The sequence below is a fragment of the Agelaius tricolor genome, unplaced genomic scaffold, assembly GCF_023055355.1.
Source record: "Agelaius tricolor isolate 1412-34295 unplaced genomic scaffold, bAgeTri1.0.p SCAF_2, whole genome shotgun sequence".
In the NCBI taxonomy this organism is placed as follows: Eukaryota; Metazoa; Chordata; class Aves; order Passeriformes; family Icteridae; genus Agelaius; species Agelaius tricolor.
In genome coordinates, this window is record NW_027269262.1 from 81,584,415 (window position 1) to 81,598,749 (window position 14,335).

The following is a 14,335-nucleotide window of genomic DNA, read 5'->3' on the forward strand; positions in this document are numbered from 1 at the left end:
CACCTCCACCCCCCCCAACCCTAAACCAACCCAACAAAAGCACACATAGACCACAACACTCTTCACTAATACGATTTATCTCTACAGTCCAGGTTTTGTACTAGGTGCATTTCAGATATTTTTAAGAAATGTCTAACACCAGATGAGTATGGACAGATGTTAAAAACTCTTGTTTCCCCTAAGATAGTTTTAGTTTTTGTATGCCAAGTAGATACTCTCATGTTTTTTATGTCATTCTCTAACTTAATTCCCAGAAGCAACTATCCAATGGTATGAGGCAATTTCATGGGCCCACTAGTATTGTGTTATAAGTGGAAGAGCTACTTTGTGTATGTTTATATCATGTTTGGCCTTTGACTGTGGGAAAAATCACTGAAGTTCTTGAATTCACTTTCCCTTCGTGAGGAACTGTTTTGAAGATGTTTATTCTATTGTCTGAACCATTGTATAAAATCCCATGTGCTTTATACCTACGCTTTAAAGCAAAAGTACTGAGAGTTCTGATAATGTCAAATGAGTCAAAGTAGAGCAATTAAGCTAAGTTATGACACCAGTTGTCTTTAATCTCAAGAACTAAACACCTGGCAGCAATGGCTATATTCTCTTTGCAGGTGTATCATTTTGTGTGAACTGAGTGTAATGGACTTGTTTAGATGTAATAAAACATAAATTACCTGTGCAGCTCAGGAATGTTTTATAAAAGACTATCATCATCTCTGTTTTCTGGTACAAGGATATATTTTACCTCTAAATTGTGTTTTATATTGCCATCTGCATCACACTCCATTAACTGCCAGACAGGCCTATAAGGCCCACTCCTTTGCACCTGAATTCATCAGAGGACTCAGTGAAAACCTGACTATTTTCAAAATTTCAAAAACCATTTAGATACACTGGTGTATTTTTCACTCTAATTTTACAAAGTCCTGTGTGGAAGCCATCTTTATGTTCCACTTCAGTAAAAGAAAAAAGGATATTTATACACCTGATTAGAATTTGATAATCAAAATTATAAATGTGTTTAGTGAGGAGGTCATTTGTTTGTTTGATCCTTGTTCCAGGGACTACTAATCAAATTTATCCAATTTATAGGTCATAAAAAAAGTGTGAAGAGTTCTTGAAAAATTATTCAGTCTCTGTTCCGCAGATGGGCAAAAAGTTCAAAAGTAATATTTAAAATTTCTCATCCCAAAGAATTTTCCTATTTTTATTTCTTTAATTAAAAACTATTTGTGAGTAAGATGAAATCTGTATACGTCTAGAATTTCTGAAAGTTTTGTCAAATGTGCCAGCTGAATTTAGTATCATACCATTTGAGGAAATGAAACACAGCTACCACACTTTGTACAAGTTCTCTAAATGGACTGAAAATCTTCAATGAGCAGTTGAATGAACTTAAGACCCATTAGGCCATACTTTGCATATGGCGTAATGGGTCTTAAGTTCATTCAACTTTTGCATAAAATGGTTTCCTTTCTTAAATGCACCAAGGGCATGTCTACATAAAAAAAAAAAGAAAAGCCAAATAAGATTTTTGCTTCTACCATTGGTAGAAGCAAACCCCTGAGCTCATAAACTGGTACATATTTACTGGCAAGTCACAGGTGACTGCAGCTTTAAGATGTTAATGACTTGGTGATTGTTAAGGATTACACTCTGCTGGTGATATTCATGTCTTAATGAATATTCCTTCTTCCTCCCTGCCAATTCACAAGATGGTGACACAGTGTTAGTTCAAAACCTCAGAACTTTGTTTTTACCAAAACTATTTTTATGGGAATATTTAAAAACATTATTACTCAGTCTTATTTTCCTTTGAAATTTCCACTTTCTTCATTTATAGAACTTCAGAAAATTAATTGAATAAATGCTTTGTCTCTGGTTGTCAGTGTGGTTGACAGAGTTACAGAATGATTGAGATTGGAATGAATCTCTGGAAATCTTGTAGTTGAACTCCACTGCTCAAGCAGAGCTGCCTAGAAGCAGCTGCCCAGACTTGAATATCTCAGAAGATGGTGTCCCCATAATCTCTCTAGAAAACCAGAGCTAGTGCTTGCTCACCCCACAGGGGAAACTGTTTCCTGATTTTCAGAAAGAATCTCCTGTGTTTTAGTCTGTCCCCATTGCCTCTGGTCCTGTCACTGGTCACCACTGGAAAGAGTTTAGTTTAATCTTCTTTGCATCCTCCCATCAGGAGTTTATAGACATTGAGATTCAGTGATCCTCTTCTTCTTTAGTGTAAGCAGGCTGGGCTGTCTCAACCTTACATGAAAGAAGTTCCAATCCTAAATCTTTTTAGTGCCCCTTCACTGCACTTACTCTAGTAGCTTCCTGTTTTGCTTGTACTGGGCAGGTGCAATTGTTTTCCTTTCTCTCAAAACACTTGAAAAAAACCCAAGTTATTCCACATATAAAAATTCCAATTCTAATGAAAATAAAATTTGCCCTCTCTTTAGACAGAGATCATTCCTGCTATAGTTCAAATAAAATGTGCTTAAGCTTTATTCTACACTGATTTTTTTTTTCATGAAACTGTAAATATTGCAAAATAGCATATGATCATATGAAAACTGTCCTAGTACCTGAACAGTTCCATATTCTTATATGGAACACCATATAAGAATACACACAGTTTCAATATTTGGGGATGAATCAGAGCTCCGATATTTAACCTCTGCTGGCTCAGTAAAATACTTCAGTATATGTATGCTTCAGTTTGATTTTATTTACAAAGCAGAGTTTCAGTAGCATGGATGGCTGTGGGAGTGACTTCTCTAGGAAGAGATCAGAAGTGGCCCCCATATCAGACTGAGACAGTTCCAGCTGACTCCAAGACAGACCCACTACAGGACACAATCAGGCAAGCTGGTGGCATCTCTGTGATAATCTATTTGAGTAAGGGCAAAAAAAAGGCGTACAACAGCAGCTAAAGGAGGTGAATGAGAATACTCAAGAGAAATAAGCCCACAGAAACTACAAGCAGAGCAGGAATGGAAGAAGGCACTCCATGTGCTGGGTCAGGGATTCCCCTGGAATCTCTGTAGAGTGCCATTGATGCAGGTTGTCCCCCACAGCTCACAGAGGTCCATGGTGGAGCAGAGATCCACCTGTGGTGTGTGCAGGACATGTGCCTGAAGTGGTGGGTGTGCCTGAAGGAAGCTGCGACCCCATGGAAAGCCCAAGGTGGATCAGGTTTCTGACAGGACCTGTGACCCCGTGGGAGGAGCACACTGAAACAGATTTTGAAGAACTGCAGCCTTGTGGGAGAGACCCATGTTGGAGAAGGGTGTGAAGAACTATTTCCTGTGGGAGGCCTCTAACTTTGGAGCAGGGAAAGAGCATGAGGAGGAAGGAGCAGCATGGATGAAGTGTTACAAACTGACTGCAGCCCCCACTTCACATTCCCCTTTGCCACTTTGGGAGAGAGGAGGGGGCAGAAGAGTCAGGAACAAAAAACTGAATTTGAGCCCATGAAAAAATGGGTTGGGATGATGGTGTGTTTATATTTGTTCTTATTTATCACTTTCCTACTCCAATTTTAATTGTCAGTAAATAAAACAAGTTTTCCCTAGATTGAGTGTTTTGCCCATGACACTAATTACTGAGCAATCTCCCTGTCCTTATCTTGACCCATGGGCTTTTTCATCCAGTTTTTTCATTCTGTGCTGCTGAGGGGTAGTGATGGAGTGACTTGGTGAGCATCTGACAGCCAGCCAAAGCTAAATTAGCACACCTTGCATATTTATCTGTCCTCTCAAATATTTAAATACTCTGAAGATATAGTGTGAAAACAATAATTAACAACAGGTCACTTATTTAAAATGAGATATGAACATTTAGATAAAGCCATAACAAGGAACACCTGTTTGTTGGTGGTACATTAGTATTAGACCAGTAATAGGAATACAAAGAAGTAATGTTAGGTTAAGCATGTAATTTTATTTCAAAGTATAAGTTGGACACTGTTTCTGAACTTCTGTAATATACTACTGAAATTACTGCACTGGGAGTTAGATTCATCATGGGCACATTGTAGTGCTAGGAGCTATATTATAATAGCTACAGTATTACCCAAAAAATACTGTTCTTTGCATGGTATTGGTTGGACTAATAGCTCTTTGATATTGCAATGAAATGCAGATACAGAGGAAATACAGAGTTTTTAAACTAAGGAACAGATAAAAGGTTTACAATGTTATCTGGAACAATATTCAGATATGTTTATAGTTTTCAGAAAAGGTGTCTAGCACTGATTAGAAGAACATTAACTTGTTGAGATTAAAAGAAAAAGAGATCTTTTCACAAATTAGATCAATTTTTTTTTATGATGTATTGAGGAACTTGCATGTGTAAAGTCTTTGCTTATATAATCAGTGATTTAACATGTTTAGTTTTGATTCATGCTAAAATTGCCTTACTGTTCTGAACACAATATTGCTGGTCCCGTATAACTGCTAGAAGCCATACAAATTGGGAGAAAAAATGGGTAAAACAAATATTAACCATGTTATGAAGCAGAATTATAGTGGAGAATTTGTATCGTAATTGTAGTGAAGGATCCAGGGGTGGATTTTTCGTAATTTTTCCTTTCGTTCTGTGTTGTGAAAATGTATTTTTGGATTTGATGTAGGAAACTTTTTTCTTCTGTTTAATTTAGTCGGGATTTTTTGGTTCTGAGTGAAGATTTTATATTGAATGTGGATTTTAATGATGTTTTGTGCCTTGAAGTCAAAAACCTCATTGATGTATAAATGAAGATTTGTCATTAAGAGATTTTTATAGTGACTACAACAAATAATGTGATGGTATTCATTATTAAATGACAATATTTACAATATTCTACATCACAGCTGTGAGAACCAGGCTGACTTCATCCTCCTGGTACTTCAGGGCTGCTACTTGTTGCATAATTTGCAGCAAAATAGCTCAGAAACAGAGAATCTTTTAAGGGAGAATGCAATAGATGAAAGACCCTGAAAGGCTCTTTAACTCTAGTGTAAATAGCTTTATGCAAGACTGAATCTAGATAATTTTCTCCCAAGCTGATTTCAGAAATATGTTTGAAAACAGCACCATATAGTTGAATGAAATATTTCCCCAGTCAATTATCTGCCTCCTTAGCTTTGTCCTGCATTATAGTTGGTTTCTTGCCTCATACAGTTAATTAGATATACTGTTCATACCCAAACCTTGTTGACAGTGGAGTAGGGCCAACTAAAACCCTCAAACATGGCAAGAGATGACAGTGAGTTCACTATTGAAAAGTAGAATAAAAATTATTTGTGAAAGTCATGTAGATGGAGTCAAAATTAAAACTCATTGATGAAAGTGCACTGACACATCTGATGTTATCAGTGAGATCCCCATATTTTCATTGTTCTTGTGCATGTTTTCTGCATTCTTATTCTTATATTAAGATCCTGTTCTCTGGAGCTGATCTGTTTAAGAGAAAACAACTAATTTTTCAATAATTAATATTGTGATTAGAATATTTATAATTATGATGTACAAAGCTCTTAATAATCATTCAGTGGAGAAAGAAGTATGGGAAATTGATACATAACTTTGCAACAGTGAAATATCTATGGCTGCCTGTATGGTATCACATCAACATATTCTTCAAACCTTCTCGATGCCTTGTACCTTGTTTTGTTGCCCTCTTAGGAGGGAAGGTTGAAATTCTCTGTGAAGATCAGTACCTGTACATGTAAGTCTTTTCCAAGTATATGATAAAGGAAATTATGGACAGTTTTCCCATTTCTGAGTTGTCCTAATATGTTTTCCATATAGCATTTTATATACACCAATGAAGTGATTGTTGCCACTTTTATCCATGGCTACACTGGAATCAACAAAAGCTTTGTTCATGAAAAATAGCAAAGCTTTAATTACAGGGATCTACCTGAAAGAACATTAAGGAAAATCATATCTTTCTGTGGAACTCTGAAGAAGCAACAAAATTTAAACTTTACTCGTCTTCAGCTGTGCTGCACATATTATTAATCCTTGGCTCCCTTGAAAAAATTATTGTGAATATCCGAAACAGAAATGAGAAGAAGAGTTTGTCAGTTTGGACTCCATTTCATCACATCTCTCACATTTAGTAAGGGAAATTATACCTGAATATCTTTTGGGATACTGTATAAACTCATCAGTTAGGTTCTGGACCATGCTATGTATTGCCAGTAATTTATTCTGACATTAGGTAATGGGATAATTTTATGTTTACATTTTGAGTAGTAAATCTTTGTATTTTCAAGCTTTAATTCCCATCTCCTCCCCAATGCAGTTTTTTGTACTTCTTTTCTCCTAAAAAATTAAAACCTATTTTCCTTTCATTGTTTTATACAAAAAAAAAAAAAAAGAAAGGACTACAAAATGATGAATTTTAAATTTAATGCCAGGCTAAAATACTAGTGAAATGTGAATTAGTGCTGAAGTTAACCAGAGAAAAATACCAGTGAAATCTGAATTAGAGCTAAAGTTAACGAGAGTTCAAGTCTTATGGATTATACTTGCTGATTTTTTTCTAATCCAGAGTGGCAGAAACACTGTGGAAAATGTCAGTGCTAGAATGGCAGACTTTCTGACAGATCTCAACCACATTCACACCACATATCATTCATCATCAAGAAGGAGAAAACTAAGCAAAAGGGGTCCTTTAAAAAAAAAATCAAGCATTTTTTTTTAGAATTGTAAGAAGAAATTAAATATGGTGAGCTAACTGCTAAATTTAGATGGAGCAGAAAACTAGGTCCTGGTTCTGTTAGTTTTATATGACAGGAATTTTTTTAAAAAAATTTACCTGTATGTTATCTTTTGTCATCACCATATTCTATCTTGAATGTAGTTCAATCATAAAAATCTCCTTACTGCTTGCATAAATACATTCTTTAAAATGTATTCTTTAGAATATGGGTTTTTGAAATCTTGAAAATGTTCACATTGTTATCCTTTTATCTATCGAATTTTGAAATAATTTTGAAATTAAGAATGACATGCTTGAGAGCTGGGAGATAGCTGACTTTTGGTTTTGGCTTTAGGGTTTTTATAATTATATTTTCTAAGTTTTTTTAGTTTTTTGAAGTTTTTTTTTTTTCATTTGGTTTGTTGGGTTTTTATGTGGATGTCAGTTGTCTTTTAGGAAATTTATAATCTGAGTTTTATTGAAATGGCAGAGCTTACTGAAAATTTACAACATCTGTTTCCAATTGCTGTAGTCCTTTACTTTCCAAGAAACTGTTTGAATAATTCAAAGTATCTGGGAAATTCCTCACATGACATTTTCTGCAAGTCTGGAGAATTATACTGAGGGAATATATTGCAATTATAACTGAAATAATATTAAATATGGTTGTCATTTAATCACTTGGTATTAAAATAGTCTTTTTTTAAAATATGTTTTTACATTCAATTCTTCCCTTCCTCCCTTCCTAATGTCCTTAAGTTGCTGTTTTCTTCCTGCAAGAAAAATGAATCTTTCAATTTATGAGCTTTTTTGCTTTTAGACCAAGCCAAAAATAAGCAAAAAAATATTCAGTAAAGCACTGAGTATTTACATTTAATTTTCCACAGCTGTGTTATTTTGTTAACCATGTCAAAACTGTCAGTGAAACATTTCCTAAGCTTGCTGTTAAGCCTAAACGCAGTTGCCATCCATATTTAATCAGGTTAACAGCATAAATTTCAAGCAGACAGGGAGCTTCAGCATGAATTCAAAGATCCATTTCATGAAGTTTCTTTTGGTCAGGTCTGTTGGAACAAAGCACACTGCACCTCTTTTTTACAAGCAAATGCCTCAAACTTGGCTTTTCCTAAGCCTAGTGTGAAGCTGTACTGTGGGTGTTACAGTCAGTGAAATGATTAAAAAAGTATGAACATACTCAACTCGCTCTAAACTTATATTTTACACATAATTGTGTTCTTCATCCATTCAGATTAAAAAGGCTGCTCTTGTATTTATCTATATTAGATAATGCATTTTTATCTTATATGAAACTAAAAAGTGTAAATATATTTTGGTTCTGTTCAGAACACAATAAATTTTTTTGTGTTGGCTACACTATTCTTCCATATTGTTTGTGTACATTTTGATCCAGTTAAAATATCTAAGTCACATATATACTACAGTTAAAAAATCTTGGAAATATATATGGACAGAGGGGAGATTCTCTCAGCAGAATAAGAGCACAGTAGGGAATCCAGCTATTCCTATGCCAGGAAGCAAACAGGTTTGGCTATGAGGGAACATGCTAAGTTGTTAAAAAAGAGAATTTGGAGTCAGGAAGTCTGTGCAGTTGTGGAGGGATAAATGACTTGTCGTTTCATCTGGAAATTTTGCTATAGGTCTTCATTATGAAAGGAGGACAGGTTTATTATCTTAATTGTTGTAAACTTTTTTCCTGCTATGTCTGTGACTATAGGACTGATGTTTCACACTCTGAAAATATGAGCATAGGGAATGGGTGAGATTGTGCTTATTGCAATAGCTACAACATAAGTAATTATTTCTCTTTGAGCCATTAACAATATTAGATTTTAGCTGTTGCCTGTATTTACTATACCTGGAGCTATTAACTCCACCCTTTGATAAAACTTTATGTAAAATTAAATGTCAAATTTGACTTTTAGTTCTGTTTGACTTTCTATAAGTTCCTAAATTTGGTCTCAGTTATGTCTCACACCAATTCTAAATGCAAACATTTTTCTTACTTTTACTTATCATGAATATCCACACCCAAACTAGAACTTTTAAAAAGATATATATATATGACTAAGAGACTTTGATAGCAAATTTCCAGTGCTTGCACTGTGAGCATTTGAGATATTTTGGTCTTTTTTGTTTGATGAATTTTTGGCACAGAACTTGTCGCTTTTCTCCATGGTTGAGTTCACTTGGTTGCTCTTGTGAGTGATCTTTACAGGAAATTGTTCTGCTCAATATATACCTTTTTTTGTCATATTAGACTGGGAAATAGAGCTGATAGTAGTTTGTTCGGTTGTTTTTCTGTTTTCTATGATGGGACTCCTTCAAAGGCTCATGGTTACCATTCTATGGTGTGATAATCTTGGCTGTCAGATGCTCACCAGACTGATCTGTAATGCTCCCTCCTCAACAGGACAGAGGCAGAAAATATGAAGAAAAAGCTCACAGATAAAGATAAAGACAGGAAGATCACTCACTAGTTACTCTCATATGCAAAGCAGACTCAGCTTGGAGAAATTAATAAAATTAACTGACAATTAAATCAGAATAAAATGGTTAAAATAAGAAGAAATCTTAATCAGCACCTTCATCTCACCCTGCAGTACCTCTGCTCCCAAAATCTTTCCTTGTAAATATAATACACATTTGGAGTGGAACCTGAAGACTTGTTCTGGGACTTGAGTCACAGTATGATTCCCATTTTTCCATCCCTTTCAGGATGTGTGGCTGCCCACCAGGTAAGGCTGACATCAGTTAGTGACTTCTCTTCTTTCTTTTGGAACAGATGGCTTACCCTCTGTGGGAATAAAAAGTGCAGATTTCTATGCTGGGTGCAAGGATATCCTTCTGAGTAACTACAGAGAGGAAGAACCAAAGCAGGGACAATAAATTTGAAGTCCTCAGGCCCTTCCTATGATTCCAATTATTTTACTATTTGAGAATAATAATTTTTTACTTTTTGTAAACTCTGACACTGAGCTTAGTTTTTTGAGAGAAAGATGAGTGTGATTTTTTCATTGTGGTTTTATAAATTAGTTGATTTTCCTGCTTATACCTATTACTGTCTCCTTATTAATGGTCCAGGCTAGTCATACATCCTTTCAGGCTGTCTAGAGCATCTTTATCTCCCTTTATCTCCATAGCTGTGACAGTAAAAAGAAAAAAAAATAAATTCTGCAAAGCAGCTTTCCAGCTGGATGGACCCCACTATGTATGGGTATGCGGGAATCTCCTGCCCAGAGACTTGACTTTACTCTTCCCTTTGTTGAACTTCATCTTAATGGTCCATTTTTCCAGCCTGTTGTTGTCCCTCTTCATGGCAGCATGACCCTCTGGCTTATTAACTGCTCATCCCTTCTCACTTGCTGTGGCAGTCTGCCCCATCATCTAGGTATGCCCATCATAGAGATAACCTATAAAGATGTTAAAGAAGACTTGTCCCAATATTGACCCCTGAGATACAGCATGAGTTATTGGCCCCTAACAAGACTTTGTATCACTGATAACTATCCTCTTGGCCCAGATTTTCATTCGGTTTTCAATCCACCTTGCTGTCTGTTAAGCCCACACATCAAAGGCTTGTCTGTTAATATCTTGACAATGCCAAAGGCCTACCTGAAGCCCAGGTGGAAAATATCCACTGCTTTTCTTTTGGCCACCAGGCAAGTCATTTAATTGTAGAAGTCTATCAAAGTTTGTCAAGTATGACTTACCCTTGGTAAAGCCATGCTGACTACTCCTGATGATTTTCTTGTCCTTAATTTTCCAGGATTAGCTACTCCATGGTAGCATTAATATTAAAAAAATTATACCTAGTATAAACAATTTAGATAAAATTATATCTAAGTCTTATATGGTTGATTCAATATATTTTCCTTCTGAAACTATTCTTCTATGATCAAATGTATGATAACACAATTATTTTGATTGAAGGACCTGTGATTCTATGGAAAATTATGGTGATAAAGCTGATCAATCAGACAGTGATATTTCCTTGGCTTGTACCATCAGATATAAATGCCCATTATTTACTTACTGGGAAGTATTCAGAGATCCTCAGCACAAAAGCAATTAACCATCCTGAGGGCATATGAGGACACAGATACAAACAGGATGTCTTTTCTTCTCCTTGCCTAATTTCACTTCTACAAGTGACAAAGACAACCAGACATCATTAAGAGTCTTTAGGTAGTTTTTTTTTCTTGCTAGGGTAATAATGAAAAATCGAGAAAAAAGGTATCTAGTGAATATTTTTCAGTGACGTGGATTTCTTATGTTTTGTTCTCATAACATGTAACTGCAAAAGAACCAATTAAACTATTGTTATGTTACACAACAGTCTTGGATATGTTACATTCTTGGAAGGATTTTTAATTAATATTTATTCCTTAATATTATCTAATATATAGTTCATTTAAGCTGTGTCTTAGCTTCATACTTAACTACATTTGTAAGAAGAAAACAATCATTACATCTACAGAAATGTCATCATTATTTTACTGGTAGAATGTCCCATTTTATGGAGGGAAAATGTTACTATACATCTGAAAATACTTTTAGAGTTATATTTGCATTGGATGACTCAGGATAAGAGATACACAAGTACCTTCAACTTTGTGTCTTTATTCTTCCTGTTCAGAAGCAGTTCTGAGAAACTTATACTTGCCTCTGTTACACACCATTCTGCTTTGGATGGTTTGAAATTTTTAAAAGTTGAGTACTTCACCTGGAACACTACCTTCCTTGGAAAATCTTCAGGGAGGTAATTTCATCAGGAACTAGGTACACATATTGAACAACTGTCTGGAAAATCTGTTGTCTGGAACAGATCCTTCTGAGCATGCTCTCTCTGAAAAACTCTAGGAAGTTCTCAAAGTAGTCATTAACTATTCAATAAAACCTTTTCGCATTTTACTTCTGAGCTGGTGTTTTGCCCTAGGAGTGGGTTCTAAAGGATATATTCCAAGGCACAAAGAAGGTACACCTACAGAAATGTGTTAGAAATTAGATCTCTGCTCCCAATAATTCCTTTGGAAAACTTCTTACAAAATAATTGGAGACCAGAGTACATAGTTACAATTTTCAGAAAATTATTTTTCAAATAGGACTTTACTTTTTCTCTGTAGAGACTGGATAATACTTATTAGTTTCACTGTCTCTTATTACTATTTCTGTCTAGGTTTATAACTTCAATTTAAATCAGGCATTAAAACTTGCTTATTGTTTTTGGGTTTATAAATAGCAAGAGCAGCCCAGGATGTAGAGAGACTTTTGCCTTCTATTTAGCTACTTTTAAATTTATTTTTTTTTTTTAGGCAATTGTGCACAGGTCAGCATATTTTATTTTGAATAAAAATCCAAAACAAAACAAAAAAAGGTACAGTTTTTTTTATAAAGTGTGTATATGGAGGAAGAGGAAATGCAAAATTCCTTTTTCCTCATAGTAGTATATAGGAATGTATTTAATAATATCCTCTGGAACAAAATTCAAGATATTATTAGCCTGTATCAGAACAATTGTAGCAGTCTGATACCTGCTGAATTGATCACAAATGCTATTATAAAGGCAAATAACTTTTAGGGACTACTGAGTATCTCTTTCTAAAAAAAAGAAAATATGGTAATTAATATATTGCTTAATTTTAAGATATTCTTCTTAGTTCTGAAGCCATACAGATACATATCTGATATCATTAGTTGACTCATTATGTGTGAAATGTTAGCTCAAGACTGGTGGAAAACTGTATGAGATGATATCTTTGAAATTTTCTTCTTCTGCTCTCCAGAACCAACTTTTGGTAGTATAATCCTATTATTGAGAATCTTACAGCTCAGACATATCATTAGTGAATATTTTTGTTCATAATATTGTTCCCTGATGTTATACCTTGTTATTTGAAAATATTTTGTGGTCCCTCATTTTTTCTATTCAGCTTTGAAAGAGACTGTGGGGCAGTGGATAAATGCAATAAATGCATAAATATATTATAGCATGATCAATGTTTGTATACATCAATAAAACCCATGGATCCTATTTCATTCATATTAATGCTTTAATCTTGCTCTGGGAAATTGGTAAAATAGGCTTTACTAGAATGTATAGATCAAGAAAAAGACTTGTCCCTGTGCTTCTGATTGCTATGCATCTACTAACCAGATCAATAGCACACTTTAATAATGCTAGTCTGATTTAAAAATATGTAGAATAAAGCAATAAATCATCACAGTTTTCCCTGAAGTGTTTATTCTTATGAAAAACAGACTAAAAATTAAAATAATTCCTAAGATTTTACTCTAATAATAAAGCAATTCAAGGATCCTACCCAACTTTGGTTTGCCATTTATAGATTTTTCAGAAAAATTAACAAAGACACGGTTAGATAACTGGTAAAACAAGACTTTTTGGAAAGTTTATTAAAATGTTTTAAGTTATTTACTCATTTTACCCAAATTTCACTTTTTATTTTGAAAGGTTCCATCACAATCAACTTTAAATGTTGATATAATCAAAAAACCTATTCAATATTCTAAAGGGAATAGTCAATATTATGAGCACTGCAAGTCCAACTGACTTTGAATGTGATCTAACTAAAGCTGACATTGTAAAACAAGGACTCTGAAAACAAAACCTTAAGACTACTTATTTTCTTGCTCGTTGGCATATTTGGAAGGATTTAAAGAACATTTTGTATTGTACATTGTGTGTGTACTTTGCATGTCAAAGGATGAATTTCCAGGAAGTATCCAGGGTTTATTTTTACAGTCGGAACATGTAAAGGCTTGTACAGTACATGTGTAGTAAATTAGTTTCCTGATGGATATTGACAGCTCTGCTGTTTCTATATGTTACTTTTGCTCAATTTGTGCAAATTCCCTTAAAACTAAATATCTTCAATATCAGCTGACAAGCATATTTGTTAAATAAATGGCAAGTTTACTTTACCAATTCCAAAATTTGTGCTGTGAATCATGTGAGGTTATGTTAAACCTAAGTTTGAAATACAGCTCATTTACCTTTTAATGACCTGGAGTTATGAAATACTTCATTGATACTATAGACTGTTTAGAGTAGGCCTTAGCAACTGGTTTTAACCCTCTTCCAGCAGGGGTATGCATGGTGAACAAAATGATTTACTGTCTCATGGAATAATATTTTACTTTCTACTGTACATAAAATATGATTCTATTTGGTGACTGCTGTTTCTAATTTTAATTTACTAGTGTCAATTTTGCACAAAGATGAAGCATTTTCTAATTTTCAGTTGAAACAAACTTTAAAGAAGAAATCTAGGTAATAGACTCACAAGAATAAGATTATCAAATGTTAATATTTCAAATTACTTATAGTCAGTTCCTACAACATATTTTTTTTACATTCTAACATTTTTGAAGTCATTAATGACATCATTGCTTCTTATAGTCTTCAAAATGTGACTGTTTCACAGAATATTATACAAGACAGAAGTAGACTAAGCTATGCACATGTGGCTTTATAGAACTACAGTTTTCGATGTCCTACCTATCCCATTGTCATAGTTTTAGGTGAGTTAGAAAGAGAGTGAGACAAAAGCTTGAAATTAAACATCCTTCTCTGAAAAACATTAATGGAGAAAAAAATTATAAACTTTT

General features: G+C 34.4%; 1 protein-coding gene across 3 annotated transcripts in view; it reads left to right on the forward strand.

Annotated features, from left to right (window-relative positions):
- CSMD3 (CUB and Sushi multiple domains 3) overlaps positions 1-14,335 on the forward strand; it is a 592,443-nt gene that overhangs the window by 267,254 nt on the left and 310,854 nt on the right. The gene's annotated exons all lie outside the window — the stretch shown is intronic.